The following is a 17,847-nucleotide window of genomic DNA, read 5'->3' on the forward strand; positions in this document are numbered from 1 at the left end:
AGCAGCTTCCGTAAATGTAGTGTAAACCAAGGCTTACTCAGATCTTGACTGTTTTTCTTGGTAAAACTACGAATTAGAAAAACAATCATTAAAACTGAAGTTAATAACTTTCATAAACTCTTGATATGCCAAATTAGCATTTTTCTCTTCATATACATCATCCCATGAATTACGGGCAAGCATGTCTTTAAATTTGGAAATGTTTGACTTGGTCATAATTATTTTGTGCATTATTTTCTTAGTATATTTAGCTCTATTAATCCTGCTTAAGGAGTACTGAAAAATAGAAAACTGATCTGACAGGTCTGAATACAAAACTCCAGATTTTGTTACCTCACTCAAAGAATTGGTTATGATGTTATCAATCAAAGACACAGAATTTTCTGTGACTCGTGTTGATTTATAAATAAAAGGGAAAAAGTAACTAGAGTAAAGAATATTGAGAAAATCCACAGAAGAAGTATGTAGTCTATTTTTTAAAAGGTTAATATTAAAATCTCCTAAAATGTTACAAGGTTTATCCTCATTGTTTATCATGTCAAGAGAACTGAACAGACTTTCATTGAAATCTTTGATGACAGAGTCCGGTGGTCGATGAATAGCACCAACAATAACATTCTTTCCACCAGAGAGCTCTAAAAAAAAAAATTCCACTTCAGCCCTATCTGACTTCAAAGTTAGATCATCCCTAATTTCAAATTCATAATCACCATGAATAAACAGAGATACTCCACCTCCAGATCTATTCTCTCTTACATAGTGAACTGAACTGTATTTTGGTATTTTAAAGATTTCTCGAGAGTCCTCAGTAAGCCATGTTTCTGATAAGGCAATAACTGAAAAATCTATGATTGAGTAAAGATAAATAATGAATGAATTTGTCATAATTGCTAGAAAGACTTCTTATATTTAGATGAAACCTAGAAAATATATTAGGAGGCAAAGAAACACATAAGTCATTAAACTGGGTTTCATCATAAACACTACAGAGGTTAGAAACATCAAGTGATGATTTTTTTCAATCTGGGTCAACATCAAAATTATAAGAAATAATGTTAGAGGGATCAAAAGGGTTAAAGGTCAGGCCTTCAAAATCAGATTTCTTGTAGACCACAATGTCTGTAAAAAATCATGTATTTGAAATGCACAGTTAAAACAAATCAAAAGTACTTCATACATTCCTAATGTTGGAGACTAAGGAGCCAGACTCTGAGCGTTGGCCTTTCTTTGTTGTTGTCGGTTTTGGGTAGGTGGATGGACAATAAGTTTGTCGTATCTCAAATATGCAATGTCACCTCTCTCTCGAGCTGCCTTCATTGCGGGGAGTAGTTATTTTCTTCTTTGACGGATGGATTCAGGGAAGTCTTCATTGATAAAGATGCCCGAGCCCTTCAAGTTTTTAGCTTTATTCAGAACAGAAAGTTTGTCCTTCAGCCGTAGAAATCTGAATCACTTAATACATTACTCATGAATTATCATTTTTCAATTACTTCAAAATATTACAAAATATGAATTGTTATCTGTAACCAAATAATACATATTTTATTATTGAAAAGGAACAAGAAAAAAATATTATACATCACCCTCTCATAGTACATAAATAAATAAAAAAGTCGAGAGAATAATGTGTACACACAGAAAAACACACAAAATCAATGACAACGTACTGAACATAAATATTGAGTTCATATCTTCGTATTGTTTGACCTCTACATATTCTCTAAATATTTTAAGTCATTGCTCAGAAAAGTAAAAATAATTATACCGAAAACGTTGACTTTAAGTATTTCAATTACATGTACATTTTTCATCTAATTTTATTATATAAGTTCAATGTAAAGGGTCACATTAAACACTGGGCTTTTCTATCACTTTGAGTCAGTATGAATAAATTGATTAACTTTGAGTTATTTGATTAAATTCAATTGATGGGCTTCCGGTTTGGGGATCTGACATGGCGGCTGCGTGTCAGTGAAGCAGCGACCAACTTAAAGCTCCCGCCCCTACCCTCATTAAAACGGCCGACTTCAGAGCAGAGTTATACTGATTTTTAATGCCACGATGAGTCACCAAACCAGAAACGCAAAGGGAAAAAAGCCTTCAGACGGGAAAACAATGAGAAGCTTGAAGTCATAACGTCCGCTCTGTCTACTTTGGAACAATATGTCGATACAATGGGAGACCGTTTGACCGATGCAGAGACCCGGATTAACCAGGTGGAGGAAGGGTCCGCCCGGTCAACCCGCCTGCTGAGCTACCTGTTGCGACGAGAGAGGCAACTGGAGGAGAGATGTGAGGAGCTGGAGAGCTATACAAGGAGAAACAACCTGCGAGTTTATGGCGTTAACGAAGGTGCAGAGTCGGGGGACATGGTGCAGTGGACGGAGACATTTTTGAGAGAGTTACTGGATATATCGCCGGGTCTCCCCTTCCAGCTGGAACGAGCCCACAGGTCCCTCCAGCAGAGACCGGCTGATGAAAACGCCCCTCCGCGGTCGCTCGTGGTGAGATTAGTTAACTATCAACATAAGCAACAGGTACTGACCAGAGCATGGAGCATGAAGAATTTGCAGTATAAGGGGAAAAGGATCTACATGGACAATGACTTCTCGCCGACACTTCAAAAGAAAAGACGTGAGTACACCGAGATCAAGAGACAACTGAGAGAGAGAAATATTAGGTTTCAAACTGAATGCCAAACTGAGGGTCCTGATGTTCAGGTGGCACCATTTTAATTGCATGGTGACAGCTTAAAACTGTCATCAGTGTATGAATGGGTGACTCAATCTGGTTAGTTGTGAATTGAATGATTAGTAATGTAAAAGTTCGCTTTGAGTGATGGTCGGAAAATCTGTTAAGAAAATATTTTAGTTGATTTTACTTATGTATAACATGTGTGTTCTACTGCAAACTCATAAGGCACAGAAGTGGACTTTAAAAAATATCTAGGGATGGGGGGGAAGGTTGTTATAAAAACATGCAAAGCTTTGCATTTGCCAATACCATCGGCGAGGGCCCTTTGCCTACCACAGAGGTTTTTCCCTCAGAGCCAGGCTCAACTGGTTCTATCAAGGTCATAGTTCAGACCTGCTGTGTGGAAGCCTCAAGAAGGGAAATGGTTATGGTTCTGTTTTTTGTTCATCACAGTTCATTGTTACAGTGGAGGAATGGTCAAAAGTTTTAAGGCACAACAGTGAAAAAACAGGACTTAAGGATGGAAAATATAAGATATGCAGGGAATAAAAGTCACCTCATTTAATGTAAATGGAATGCATAGTCCAATAAAGAGGGGCAAGATATTATGCAAAAAAAAGAAAAGACCCATATTGCTTTCTTACAAGAAACCCACTTGAATGAAACTGAACATAAAAAAAATAGGTAGATTCGGGTTCAAACATGTATTCGTCATCACATAAGTCTGGAAACAAAAGGGGAGTAGCAATACTACAGAGTCATTTTCAAACGTATGAGCACCTATTGGAAAAAAAAAAGATAGGGAAGGGAGGTATGTAATGATTAAAGGAAAACTTGAGGGTATAATGATTACTCTGTTAAATGTATATGCATCCCCAAATAGTGAATGGGAGTTTTACAGGGAAATATTTGATATCATGGCCTCAGAAGCTGAAGGAATTCTGATATGTGGTGGCGATCTCAATATCAGACTGAATGAGAAACTTGATTCATCAAAACCAACTCTCAGACAAACTAAGACAAATAAGAAAATAAATACTATGATGCAGGAGATGGGGATTATAGATGTGTGGAGAGATATCAACCCTGCAGGCCGGGACTATACCCATTTTTCTCATCCTCACTCTGTATACACACGTATTGATTATTTTTTAATGTATAATTCAGAAAGACATAGACTTGTTTGTTGTGATATAGGAAATATTGATATCTCCGACCACAGTCCCATCTATCTCACTATTAATTTGAACCAAAGGCATAGACGTACAACGTGGAAGTTGAACTCAAGTATACTTAGAAACCCACAAATTAAAGTAGCACTGGAGGATGAAATTCAGACCTATTTGGAGCTAAATGATATGGGGGAAGTTATGGGATGCACTTAAGGCTGTAATGAGAGGGAATATTAACGTACATTCAGCCCGTTTAAAAAAAATGAAGACAGGAAAGATTAAATACATTACAACTAAAACGGTTACAGGGAAAACACAAAGACAGTACAGGTTTGAATGTTCAACAGGAAATTAAGACCGTTAGAAATGAGATTGATGAAATTTACACACAGGAAATACAAAATAAACTTTTCTTTCTCAAACAGAAGTACTGGGAAGTGGGTGGCAAAGCTTCTAAATTATTAGCCTACAAATTAAAGAAAAAACAAGCAGACAGTGCTCTCTACAAAATAAAAAATCCAGAAACTAAACAGACTGAATATAAACAGGACAAAATTCAACAATGCCTGATGTCATTCTATCAAAAACAACTAGACAATGACCTACAGATGGACACTTTCTTACACTCGCTCCACCTACCAAAAGTTACAGAATGCCAAAATAATATTCTTAGTGCAGAGGTGACAATTACAGAAATGCTGTTTCTCCTCTGTTATTTGCCATATTTATTGAGCCCTTAAGTCAATGGATCCGCCAGAACCAAAATATAAAAGGCATTTCAGCCTTCGGGCTGGAACACAAATTGGCATTATTTGCGGATGATGTTTTGATATATTTAGAACAATCCTTACCTGAATTAATGTGGTGTCTTGAAGAATTTGGCTCGATGTCTGGCTATAAAATAAATGTCAAGTCCTCACCTTAAATTACACTCCTACCAAGGATATTATCCACAAATATTGCCTAAAATGGGGAGCTGACTCAATAAAATATTTGGGGGTATACTTACCAAAAAATCTAGCAAATTTGTTTAACATTAATTTTGGACCTTTGACCTCTAAATTAAAGGCAGATATAAGGAGGTGGAGTGTTATCCCATTCCTAAATTTAACTTCAAGAATTGATTCGATCAAAATGAATATTTTGCCATGTTTATTATATCTTTTCCAAACATTGCCCGTGGTAGTGACGACCCAGCAGTTTGTGGAATGGGACAAACTCATATCCAGATATATATGGAACGGCAGAAAGCCAAGGATTAAATATAAAACCTTACAACTCAAGAAAGAACACGGGGGAATGGGGCTTCCATGCTTGTTAGAGTATTATTATGCAGCCCAGCTGAGGCACCTTGTGTGCTGGTGCAATCCGAGCTACCTGGCTAGGTGGAAGGAGTTAGAGTTAGCAATGGTAGACAAGATCCCACTTCAATCAATTATCTCTGACCAAACACTAATCAGACATTTATTGGATAGAAGAAATCCGTTTATTAATTTGTCTCTAAAGATTTGGAAGGAAACTCAGAAACTGTGCAATATACAGAAAATAGCTAAATTATTAAGATGGTGTGCTTTTGATAGTGACTTTCCCCCAATGTGAGTGATAAGAGATTTGGTACATGGGCAAGAAAAGGGGGGACTGCTTTCTGTACTCTGATAGACAAGGGGGCTCTAAGGAGTTTTCAGTCTATGAGAGAAAAATACCAACTTGACCAACAAGATTTCTACAGATTCCTCCAAATGCGGCATTATTTTAGAACAATCATGAAGGACATTGACTTGATAAATTTAGAGGATGGATTAATGAAAATCTTTATATCTGCATACAAATCTGACCCCAGTACTAAAATAATTTCAAGGATATACAATTGTTTCTTAAATAGAAAATCAGGAGGGGCATTATAAATTAAGGAAAAATGGGATATGGAAAGTGGCGGAGCTCTTTCTGGGGAGGAGTGGCATACAATTTGCAAAGTACAGTGGAAAACTACAAGTTCTCTTATTTGGAGAGAATTCAGTTGGAAGAGTTTGGTTCGATTCTTCATTACTCCTCTGCAAAAGCGACACAGGACGAGTAACTCAGAATGTTGGAGACAATGTCCGGTCAACAATGCTGACCACTTTCATATATTTTGGTCCTGCTCTATACTCTCCACCTTTTGGAAGAATATCCACCAAACTTTAGAGGAGTTATTCAGAACTGATATCCCTTTTAGATTTGATGTTCTATATCTAGGGAATATCCCACAAAAGCTCTGCTCCCTGGATAGATCCCTTATGGTTATTCTGTTGGCTGCAGGTAAAAAAGCGATAACCCACAAGTGGCTGAAGCCCCAGGCTCCCTCGACTGAGGACTGGATAGACATTGTCCATCAAATATACACGATGGAGAAACTGACTGACATTCTCAGACTTCGCCAAGACATATTACAGTACATGGTCGAGGTGGCTCAAATTCATCAGGCCCCTGAGACAGGACTTTATATGAGATACTGTACATTTGTGTCATTCGGATATGACCATCCCTCCCAGTTGTTTTGTTTTATGTTGTACAGTTAAAAAAAAAAAAAAAAAAAAGAAATGGAAGAAACTCATGTAAAGTACCTTTCAGAATTACAGTACTTGAATAAGTGTATTAATCTTCTGTTAGTATATCTCCTTGTTGCTGTTTTGTGTTTGTTTTTGTAATTGACTCTGGCATATAAATAAAGGTTGAATGAAAAAAAAATATTTAAAAAAACTTTTGATGCATATTTATAAATAAACCTTATGCATTTGTTAAGTTAAGGGGAACTTTTACATAAACATAGTTTATTAAAGTAACATTTGTAATAAATCTCAATGCATACAAGGACAGTTCTGTAAGCTTATACATTAAAATATATTCATTGCAAATACACCATAGGTACTGCACCTTAAAATCTAGAGTTGTTCCGATATCAGTTTCGCTAATGGCTATGATACAGCCTAAAAAGCTGGCTCAGGTATTGGCGAGTCTATGCACCGATCACATATCATGTTCTGATATAAATTTGTATTGGGTGAAAGTAAATTAAAATGTTATGTCAAAAATGTAATCTTGTAAAATTTAGTTTTGGTGAGAAACTTGAAAAAATTAAGTTTCTTGATGTTTTCACACAATATAAAATAGATCTTAGGAAATTCTGACCGGTTTAACTTTTTTTGTTTTTTTAACGGTATTGGATTGGTACTCGGTATCGGCCGATACACAAGTATAAGAATAGGTACAGGGCAGGAAAAAATGGTATCGGAACCCCTCTTCTCAAAATGACAGGGACTTTAAATGTATTTGTACCATCAGCAATTCACACAACAGGGATACATCAGCAGGACCTGCAATTGCCAAGAAACCTGGGTAATGGTACAATTAAAACACATAAAGTTCAAACTATGAAGTGCAGTAAACCAAATAGTACTTCATATAATAGTACTAGAATAAAAGGGACAATGCTTTCCACTGTATTCAGTGACTTGTATCTTCATTTCAGTAATAGAACATTGACATTGAAAAACACCTTACAACCTTTTAGGTACATGAATACTTTAGCTTTTTTTCTAATTTCAAAATTAGCAAAAATTCAAAAGGCTTTCCAGTACACTAACTTAACTGGAATAAAAGGCACAAGGCTCACTTATGTATTGTACCACAGAACATCAATACATAAAGTTTACAAGGCTTTCCAGGGCTTATACACAGATTCAAAGAAATACATCCCATTTCTAATAAGCAAACAAAACTGCAATTGGAAGTTCAATGCCGTTATATGGGTAGCACTATCTTCCTCAAAACCAATATGAAAAAAGGTCAGACTAAATAAGAAGACAACTAAACCTTTTGCCAGTAGTAATAATAGTAGTAAAATAGTATGCAATCTCAATGCAAAAAAATGGCCACAGGGTCCAAGAGCACTTTCCTCCACCAAAGGCTCCATCCCTCCAACAGCAGATCTTAAGAAGAATCAAGATCACACATAATGACAGAGGCAATAGAGAAAGCCAAGAAAAAACCCCACAAACTAGTGAGTCACTAGTTGCTTCATTACAGTCATTTACCAGGTCATCAAAATGTAAATGGCCAACAAGCCAAAGAGTGGCTAGCTCAACTCTCCAGCACTGTCCGTGTGAGCTCACTGAAGCATCTTCATTTTAAGTGTTTGGACCTTTGGGGACAATTTCTTGCCATCCAAGTTCATCAACACCTTCTGGAAGAACTCAAATTCACATTTGGGGATAGCTCAGGTTGAGTGTGTAAATCAGACCAAAAAGCATGGCACATCCAAAGGAAATGCTTCTCAGATTGCTTAGCAGCTCCACTCCCTCGATCACCAGTCCAACATCCTCTGGCTGGTCCTCTTTATCAGCACCTTCTTTGCGAATGACATAAAGCCCCATGGTGGTCTGTGCGATCTCTCTCTCAGCTTCCCCGCTGTCTGTGTTCTGATGGTGAAAAACAAATTGACCATTCTGAGAGAAAGGAAACATGGCATGTTTAACACTGAAAGCTCACGCTAAAATTGTATTACTAACCAAGTACTCCTTGATAAAAGCGTTGCTTTCCTCATTGAGGTAGACACACAGACTTCTAAGGACACAGTCCCTCTTGAGCTCAATGTCCTCACTCTGCAAAAGAAGGCACAATAAAAGTGATGAGTTTTCCTGACATTGTTCATAATCCTCTTATTCTTAACCAAGGGCAATCTTTATTGACCCTTGACAGGAGGCATTTGTCATTATGACATGTTCTGGCAAATTAAAAACTAGCCTACACTTGCAACCTGTGTCAACAGCATCACAGCGCTAAATGCAACTTGTATTTCATTAGTAATACGCTATATGACAAAGGGATTAAGATAATATTATGTTTCTTTACAAACTGCCTAACAGAGCCACTAGTGTCTCACAGGCCGTAACTCACTTACTCCCGAGCCGAGGCCGGTGCCGCTTTGTACCGTTTCCCCGTCGATATTAGTTTTCCCCTGCCTAAACAATCCAAACCCTAACCACCGAGGGGGGGCACTGTCATTATGACAGAAGTGAAACACAATTCGACAGTGGAACAACGGCAACATTAAGGAGATCTTATTTCAGTAGAGGTGGGAGATGGGGAAAAGCCACACGGCGCACATTGCATTTGTTTACAACACATTAGTAACTTTGAATGTAGAATATCTCCACTTTTATGTTGGGACTTAATAAACCCAACTCCAGAGCAATTGTACAAATTTGTAAACAACTTTCTGGAACTGCATAAAAAAATTCCAGGTTTTCAAGGATATGGGAACCTTGTTAAAGTCAGTGTTACAAGGATTTTATTTTTTCACAAAACTTTACTTGGCTAAACAAGGCAGCCGTTTAATGAACTTGCCTTAGCTGTCGGAGTCAGATCTTCCTTCCAGCAGCCCCTCCTCTACTGCTGACGACCTTAATCATGTTGGGTGTGTATTTGTCAAGCTGTGCCAGAAGCGTGGCTTGAAGTGGGAAAGTCGTTATACGCAGGAATTCTGCATTTATCTGAAAGAAAATATATACATGGGATATCTAAACAAGTAACGAAAACTTTCATGCTCTAAGAGGAATTATTTTCTGAGTTGAAAAAAGGACAAACAGACACTTATAAAAAAGGAGACATAGCACTTGTGCAGCATATTTAAGTTGAATCGTGGCCAGCCAAAGTAGATCCCCATCTTCTTGAACCAATGTTCTGGTGTTTGAATTATTATTTGCTTTCCATATTTAGGGACAACATGAAGTCATGAAATAAGTTCTGAAGGAAACCAGTATTCCTTTATTTTCCGCTCACTGAGGCCTGTACGCATTCACCATCAACAAAACAAGATCACAATTTTCTAATTTGCAGCAACCTGCATCGTTGCCAAAATAATATATACGATAGTCCCATTGTTAAAGTGAGAGTGCACAGTCTCCTTTTAAAATCAGTCTCTGATAAACGTATTCTTAAGAAACGTTAAACATGAAAAACATTTTTGATTACAAAACATATTAATATAGAATAGAATAGCCTTCTCCCCAGGGGACAAACAGTATAGGCACATCATTGGGGCAAGCAGTTTTACATCGGTGGAGCAGTGTGCAAAATATCCATCATCAATACTCACTTCGCTCACTGTAAACAGGGCAGGCCATCTGTTCACAAACTGAGAAATCACAGGTGCGTCCTGGACAACCTCCTGACGTCTGATGGAGAAGGTTTTCTGCATTTTCTCCTTGATCACAGCCTCATTGTTTCTCTTTTTCACCTCCGTCAGGAGAGATACCCTTTCATCCTCAAGACTCTCTTTTGTTTCCCCGATAGGGAGGGATGGGAGGAAGATGACCTCTGCCTTTCTTGTTTTTTTAATGTTTGCAGCTGCTTTCTCTTGACCCTTGCGCTTGTTTTTAAGAGCGTTTACACTGACCTCAGGGTGTCCAATCTTGTTGAGCTTTGTGCGAAAATTGGCAACCTTAGTCTTTAGATACTGTTTCCATCCCTCATGTCCGGCACGAGTTCCTCTTTCCCTCAAGCATGGATGGGTGTGCACCAAGACCTCAGCGGCCTCTTCAATTTGGGAATCACTGGGAGATGCCGTGTATTTGAAGATCTCTTCAGCCATGGCTTCAAGGATATCTATTCTTAGCTTTGGTGGAAGGGTAAGAAGAGTGCCATTTGCTGTGAATTCTGCATTTGGTCTTTGGAACTGAATTGGAGATTGGAGGCCAAGAACAGGTTCTTGACTCTGGAGCTGGATCTAAAACAGGGGTCTCAAACTTGCGGCCCGCGGGCCAATTGCGGCCCACTAGACGATATTTTGTGGCCCCCACCTTAATATGAAAGTTTAATGTTAGTGCGGCCCGCGAGTTTTATATGAATGGCACTTTACAGTGTTGTGTGCGGAGCTGAACGAACCTACCAATCACGGTGGGGTATATGGCTCTCGGGGCGGGACATCGACCGGGCTTGATGCAAGCAGAGAAACATTTCTCAATGAGTGACAGTTACAGCAGCGTTGCCATGGAGAGTTACAGCAGCGTTGCCATGGAGAGTTTTCTTCCGTGCCTGGCTGGCTGCCTCGTTTCTATGAGGCAAACGCGGACATTCGTCCCAGCGCGCTGCGTTCACAACACCTCCAAAAAAATGTTTTTTAAGTTGCTGCCCAGCGGGACATTATACGTATATATGTCTCTCTCTGACAAAATAAATCAAAGTGATGCGTACGCGGCGAGATAAAAGAAAAGTAAGAAAATAATGTAGCCTAATGTGGTCTGCAGTCACATACCGACACCTGTCCGTCGGCAATAACAGTCCCCGATAAAGCAGAAGAGCTGCTGAGTTTGTGTCCAATGCACGGCCGCACCACAGCCAAGGATATATTTCAGGAGCTGTGCGAACAGACTGGTGGGCATCACCACGGATGGAGCCCCGTCTATGACCGACTGGTAGCGCTGGTTCAAAGAAAGTCAGAGGAAAATGCAGATCCAGCAGTCGTTCTGCACTGCATCGTACACCAACAGGCACTGTGCAGCATGTCATGTCTGTTGTCCTGAGATGTATCAGTTACATCAGGTCCAGGAGTTTACAGCACCGCCAGTTCAGGGCCTTTTTACAACATATGGTGATGTACTTTACTTTAGTAAAAGTACATCATTTAGTAGTGTCCTGAAGAGATTTTTTGACTTAAGAGCAGAAGTGAAGAAATTCATGGAAGATGACAGAATGGATGTTCCTGAACCTGATGATCCAGGGTGGGTTATGGACCTTGCATTCCTAGTGGACTTAACACAGGAGCTGAACATCCTTAACCTGAAGCTCCAGGGCCCTGGTCAGCTTATCACTGCAGCTTATGAAAATGTGAAAGCTCAGCTTTCTGTAAAATATCTCAGCCATTTCACAACATGCAGGTCTCTCGTGGAGGAGGGCACAGCCTTCAGTGGTGGTGAATATGCCTGTGCTAGTGAAAACCTTCTGCAGGAGTTTGATCAGCGTTTTGCTGACTTCAAGGCACGCTGTGACACTTTCCAGCTGTTTGCTGACCCCTTCTCAGCTGATGTGGAGAGTGTCCCAAGTATGTTGCAAATGGAACTTATTGACTTGCAGTGCAACAGTGATCTAAAAGCTAAATTCAGAGAGGCACAGGGAAAAGCAGACATGACTGGACAATTCATGAGAGAATTACTTCCATCCTTCCCTGAGCTGTCAAAAATGTTCAGTCGGGTAATGTGCCTTTTTGGAAGCACGTATCTGTGTGAAAAACTTTTCTTGACTATGAACTTTAATAAATGCAAGTACTTAGTGATGCCCATGTTGAAGCTGTACTCAGAGTTTCTACTGTAACCTTGATCAGGGCAAATGTTGCTCAGCTGTGTGAGCAGAAGCGCTGCCAGGTCTCTGGCAAGAAATAGAATAAAGCACAAATGTATTCAGGGATTGTATGTGTTGGTTCAGTGCAATGTTTCAATAAGTTATTAAAAACATGGAAATAAAAAAGTAAATTTTCAAAAATATTGCGCTTTCTTGTAGTGCTTGAACGTTGAAGTGGCCCTCCTATGAGACGACAATACCAGCAGTGGCCCCAAGCCAAATTGAGTTTGAGACCCCTGATCTAAAATGATGGTGTCTGCACCGCCAGTCGAGTAGTCAGAAGACAAACTGTCTCGGTCAAGAGATGGAGAGTCGAGGGAGTTTGCAGAAGACCTTCCTGGAGTCACAGAGCTGTGGGACGTTGTGGCTGAAGATAGTGGCGTGCTGCAAGATGGTGGAGTCACTGGAATGGTGGGGCTATTTTTTTCACACCAAAAAAAGATCACTTTCAGAGTGTCCCTGTCTCGAATATCACTGGTTGACATAAGATTGAGATATTCATTTCCAAAGTCTGCATCCTTGTATTGAAGCCTGAAATGCTGTTCCAGTCCAAAAACAGTCTTTATCTCAAGGACAAGTTGATCCACAGGTGCTGGTATCCCTGACATGAGGGTAAGCTTTCTGGCGTCATCTCCATCAAAAACAACCCTCAGGTGGACAGGGCTTGACATCTTTCAATGTATTCTAGGGAACAAATACAGGATACATAAGTTAGATCCATTATTGCAGCTTCGTATTACAATTTCAACTAATGGATAGTTTCATCATCAGTTAATCTGAGGTTCCCATTGGGTCACTCAAAACTGTGGAACTTGAGCCTAGGACTCCCTTGTTAGTTTGCAATGGCTGTATATTCAGTGTAGCCTGCAGGGCACATTTTCTATACTAGGCATTTAGGCAAATTTAAGTTCACTGGATTGTGAATTAGCTGAAACTGCATGCCCATACAGTATTTACTGTCATCTTTCTGTATTGTGATAGATTGAATGTCTTAAAAAAATAAACCTTAACATTTCCATTATAAATCACAACAAAAATGTAAGATAATTCAAATAAAATTCCGATGATTGCCTAATAATCGTCATGCGATTATTTGTTATAGTAGTACAGTTGTAGTAGGAAAGAAAAGTCACATTATAGACCTACCTTAAACAATGATGTGTCTTTTCAAGGTAACCATCCGTCTCACACCTACAGTGTAGTCACAAAGTGGATAAGCATCGGCCAGGTCTTCAAAATCAACAAGGGCAACCTCTCTATTAGGAGATATGGTCAACTCATAAGCTCTGAAGTGCTCATGATACCACGCACATAATATTCTTACAACAAAGCTCAAACTGTTTTTAACAATGCACATTTGAAGAATTTCTGCAAACTCAGGCAGACCACCAGTTGAACCATAAGGAATTAGCATGCCAATTCTGTAAGGGATTCCTTTGTTGGTTACATTTTTGGCAAGATGCACCTCATTCATCTTGGGGTATTTCTGCCTGAGGCTTGCCACTACTTCCTTGTTCAGTATATCCACTGGGAGTGTGGAAACATTTGCAACTTCTAATGTGGAATTGAGGTTGGATGCATTGATATGATATGGAGGGTAGCCCTGAGTAACGTGAAGATAAGATAAATTCTTAGTAAAAACACACTCTCCCTTTACTCCACAACAGATGGTTGAATTCTCCCTTGCAAATCTAATGTGCCTCTCATGTATGTCTTTGGTTCGAAGGTTAAATTGACCTGACTGGACAGCCTTAGCCTGAATGTCTGATTTCTCACCTGTACAAAACCTGCAGAAGTAGACACCAGAAAAGCTTTCAATGAAACCTGCTATTCCATGAGCTCCTAAATGATCTGCAATAACCGACTGGACTGTGCCTTTCACAAACTCTCCTAGACCTGAAATAAAAACACCATGCGTCTCTAAAATACACTACACTACACTAATACACTGTGCAATACAATAGTTAGAATAGTTTCTGTCTGTATATATAATATTTCAGTTACTGTGAATTCTTTACTGTTTTTTTACTGTTTTTTTATTGCTCATCTGCTTATTTATAATACTTATTTTTGATCTTGTTTTTTTTTTTACTATGTCTCTTGTTTGCACTATCCTCTATGCTGCTGTAATCCTGTAAATTTCCCCGCTGCGGGACTAATAAAGGATTATTTTATCTTATCTTATCTAATAACCAAATCCTGTAAAAGGGGCTCTAAGATTTGTCCATACCCATACACCTTTACATCAGTAGTCTTGCATAATACAGCCAAGTAGATGGAAGAAAGAGCTGAACGAGATCCAGGTGGTAAATTATTCAAAATCCAGTATACACCATGAAGTTGATGAGTTTTTCTGGACGTGCCTAAGGGGTTGCAAACCTCAAAGTCATCAACGTACACGGATATAGATATTCTCAAATCCTCACCAGTGAAAAAACAATTTTCTAAGATAAATGCCATCTCTTATTGATTTGTACTGCACTGCACTTGGGGTATTGTCCTGTGTCCTGTGGGTATGGGTTACACTTTCTAAAATGTCACTGTTACTTAACAGATGCTGCAGAGAACGCAAAATAGGAATATACTGAAATGTCCTATTGGTCTTAGGATCAAGGATGTACTCAACTGGGCTCACCACATTGAAGTGCTCTTTGTAATAGCGTTTCCTTTTGTAAGCTGTAGCCAGGGGGCCATCTTTTGCAAAGGCTTTGGCCAAAGGATTGGACTTGCACACTTCTTGAGCAAGTTCTTTGACAACTGACTCATCAACTTCAATACTATAGTTTTTAAGAATGTTAGACAAGCTGTTAAAGCTGATCGGAACTGATGGGGAACTTAACAAATAGCGCAATTCATGCAGTAATTCATCAATAGCTGTGGTTGGCACAAACAAAACATGTTCCAACTTCAATATAACCGAAGCAAGATTTTTCTCAATAACCTTGGGAAGATCATCAATACTGAAATAACCATTTGCATCTAAAAAAAATTCAGATTCTACATCTGCGCCTGCAGCACAAGTAGCAACATTATCAACAACAGAACTGATTCCTGTAACCCAGCAAATACTTTGACAATCTCAGCTTTAAAATCAGTAAGTATGGGGATTATGTTTCCTATTTTTGTGGGAATGAAATGTATTGTAGATGTTAGTTTGAAACCCACACCCTTTAAACATGCACGTTACAGTTTCATGTCTTCGTCAATGTACATTTACATGACAGAAGTAACCACGTTCATTTGAAAGTTCATGACATTAACACAATTCACATGTAAATGTAGATAACTCAGGTGGCTCTGAATATGTTTTACTTTTGTGGGTATGGTATATATGACTCAAAAGACTGTTCCATAATCTAAAAGTGCAAGGACAGTTAGAGTACGGACAGGGATGTCGGAACCTGTTCCCATGATGGCCATGTTTAAGCAATTCATACCTACTTCCTACTGATTTTCCACACACCTTACATTCCCATACGCCCATTCACATATTCCACCTAAAACAGAAAAAAAGAACAATCTCAAGATAGAGCCAACATTTTAGCAGAAAAGTATGGCTTCGTTAATATCAATGCCATCATGTGTTTTGTTATTCACCTAACTTTAGAGGTTGCCTATACAAGATGTGCTCTACTTTGTTGATGTTGCCCCACAGTGCTGTACCTGTAAGAAATGGAAAATAATACAAGGTTAGTTTTCAACCCGGATGAGAAATAGCCAGTTGCAGAGGGGTGTCTGTGTGTGTGGTCGAAACTGTCTGATCTTGCAATGTAAATGGTAAATGGACTGTACTTGTATAGTGCTTTTCTAGTCTTCCGACCACTCACGCTTTTACATTACTAATCATTCACACACTGATGACAGGGGCTACCATGCAAGGTGCCACCTGCACATCAGCATCTATCTACATTCACACCCATTCATACACCGATGGCACAGCCTTCGGGGGCAACTCGGGGTTAAGTGTCTTGCCCAAGGACACATCGACATGGGGTACATCCCAAGTCTCTTAATTGCCTCCTTGATTCCCTCACTTGCGTCGTTTCCTTGCGTCTTAGTCCCTCCCACCAGGGATGCATGGAGAGACGCAAGGAAACCAATCGAGGAGAGAGGAAGCGAGGAAATGTGTTTTAAGAAACATGAGACGTCCTTTCCTCTGTAGCGTCACGTGAAGCGACGTCCGTTTCTGATGACGGCGGCCGCTGATCAGCTGTCAGTCGACTCTAACAGCTGGAGAGACTTTTGATTTTGTGTCTGCACACATGATCACTGTACTAATATTAATAATGAAACAAAGTAATCATCACTGTACTAATAATAATGACACAAAGTAATCATCACTACTAATATTAATAATGACACAGAGTAATCATCACTGTACTAATATTAATAATGACACAGAGTAATCATCACTTCCAGAGTAGAAATGTATTTCTCTCTGCAGCCTGTTACCTGTTTAACAAACTGCATTGAGTATTTAAACTATGTTCTGTGTATTTATACTGTGCTCTGTGTATTTATACTATGTTCTTAGTATATTTTACTATGTTCTGTGTCCTTCTCATAAGCACAGGACTGATTTCTAACGGCGGAATGCGTTTGTCTTATTTATTAATTATTAAAGGTCTATGTTTTGAAATTCGGATTGTGATAAATAATCCATTGTGATAAATAATCCAGAATATGATTATGGTGTCTCCTAAACACTGGAATTGATTTATTAGGCTCAATGTTTCGGGGTAAATTGGAATTACATAACTCATCAAACCGACACTCAGGAACTGTCAGCCTCACGGGACTGAATGGAAATGACAAGACATTATGTATAAAGTGTTTTTACTGACAAACAGACTCCAACTGCAACTCTTTAACTTTCTTGGATTTTTCCATCTGTTTAATCTGTGATCTGTCCTCACTCTGGTATAAAAACTCCAGTGATGATGAGCTATATCAGATCAGTACGATCGGCTGCAGCATCCAATCAGATAACTTATTAACGATGAGGGGGCGTGTCGGCCCTCAAAACACTTCCTGGAAGGATGATCTTGTGCATCCTCGCTCATGGCTCCTCGGAGATCCCTCCTCGCTCCTCGATGCCAAAGTAAGAGCTTTAGGACGGCTGTCAATATGGCGCCGCAGAACGACTTCCGGTTCAAGCGAGGATCGAGGAGTGAGGAAACGACAAATAAGAGACTTGGGATGCACCCAGGGATCGAACAGCCGATCCTCTGATTGGAGGACGACCCTGCTCTCCACTGAGCCACAGTCGCCACCATGTACCATTTTATGTTAATCTATATTTATGTTTACTGTCAATAGGCCAAATAACATTCATTGCATTTGAAACCCTAACACCAACTGGGAATGAACCGGATGCTAACTTCACATTACTTAAAGCTGCAGTTATCATATTTTCATGTTAACCATGGATCAAATGATTATGTCGTACGTGTAATTTGCTACACATTCCTGAAAACACAAGCATAATCCTCTTGACTGCATATATTTTCATTAGATCATGAGAAAAGCTAATCTTAGCATTACATGTTTTTTTACAGTTTGAATCGTTGCCCTGTTGAACAGCTCAGTGGGCTCCATGACGCGG

This window comes from Anoplopoma fimbria, chromosome 10 (genome assembly GCF_027596085.1).
Source record: "Anoplopoma fimbria isolate UVic2021 breed Golden Eagle Sablefish chromosome 10, Afim_UVic_2022, whole genome shotgun sequence".
Lineage (NCBI taxonomy): Eukaryota > Metazoa > Chordata > Actinopteri > Perciformes > Anoplopomatidae > Anoplopoma > Anoplopoma fimbria.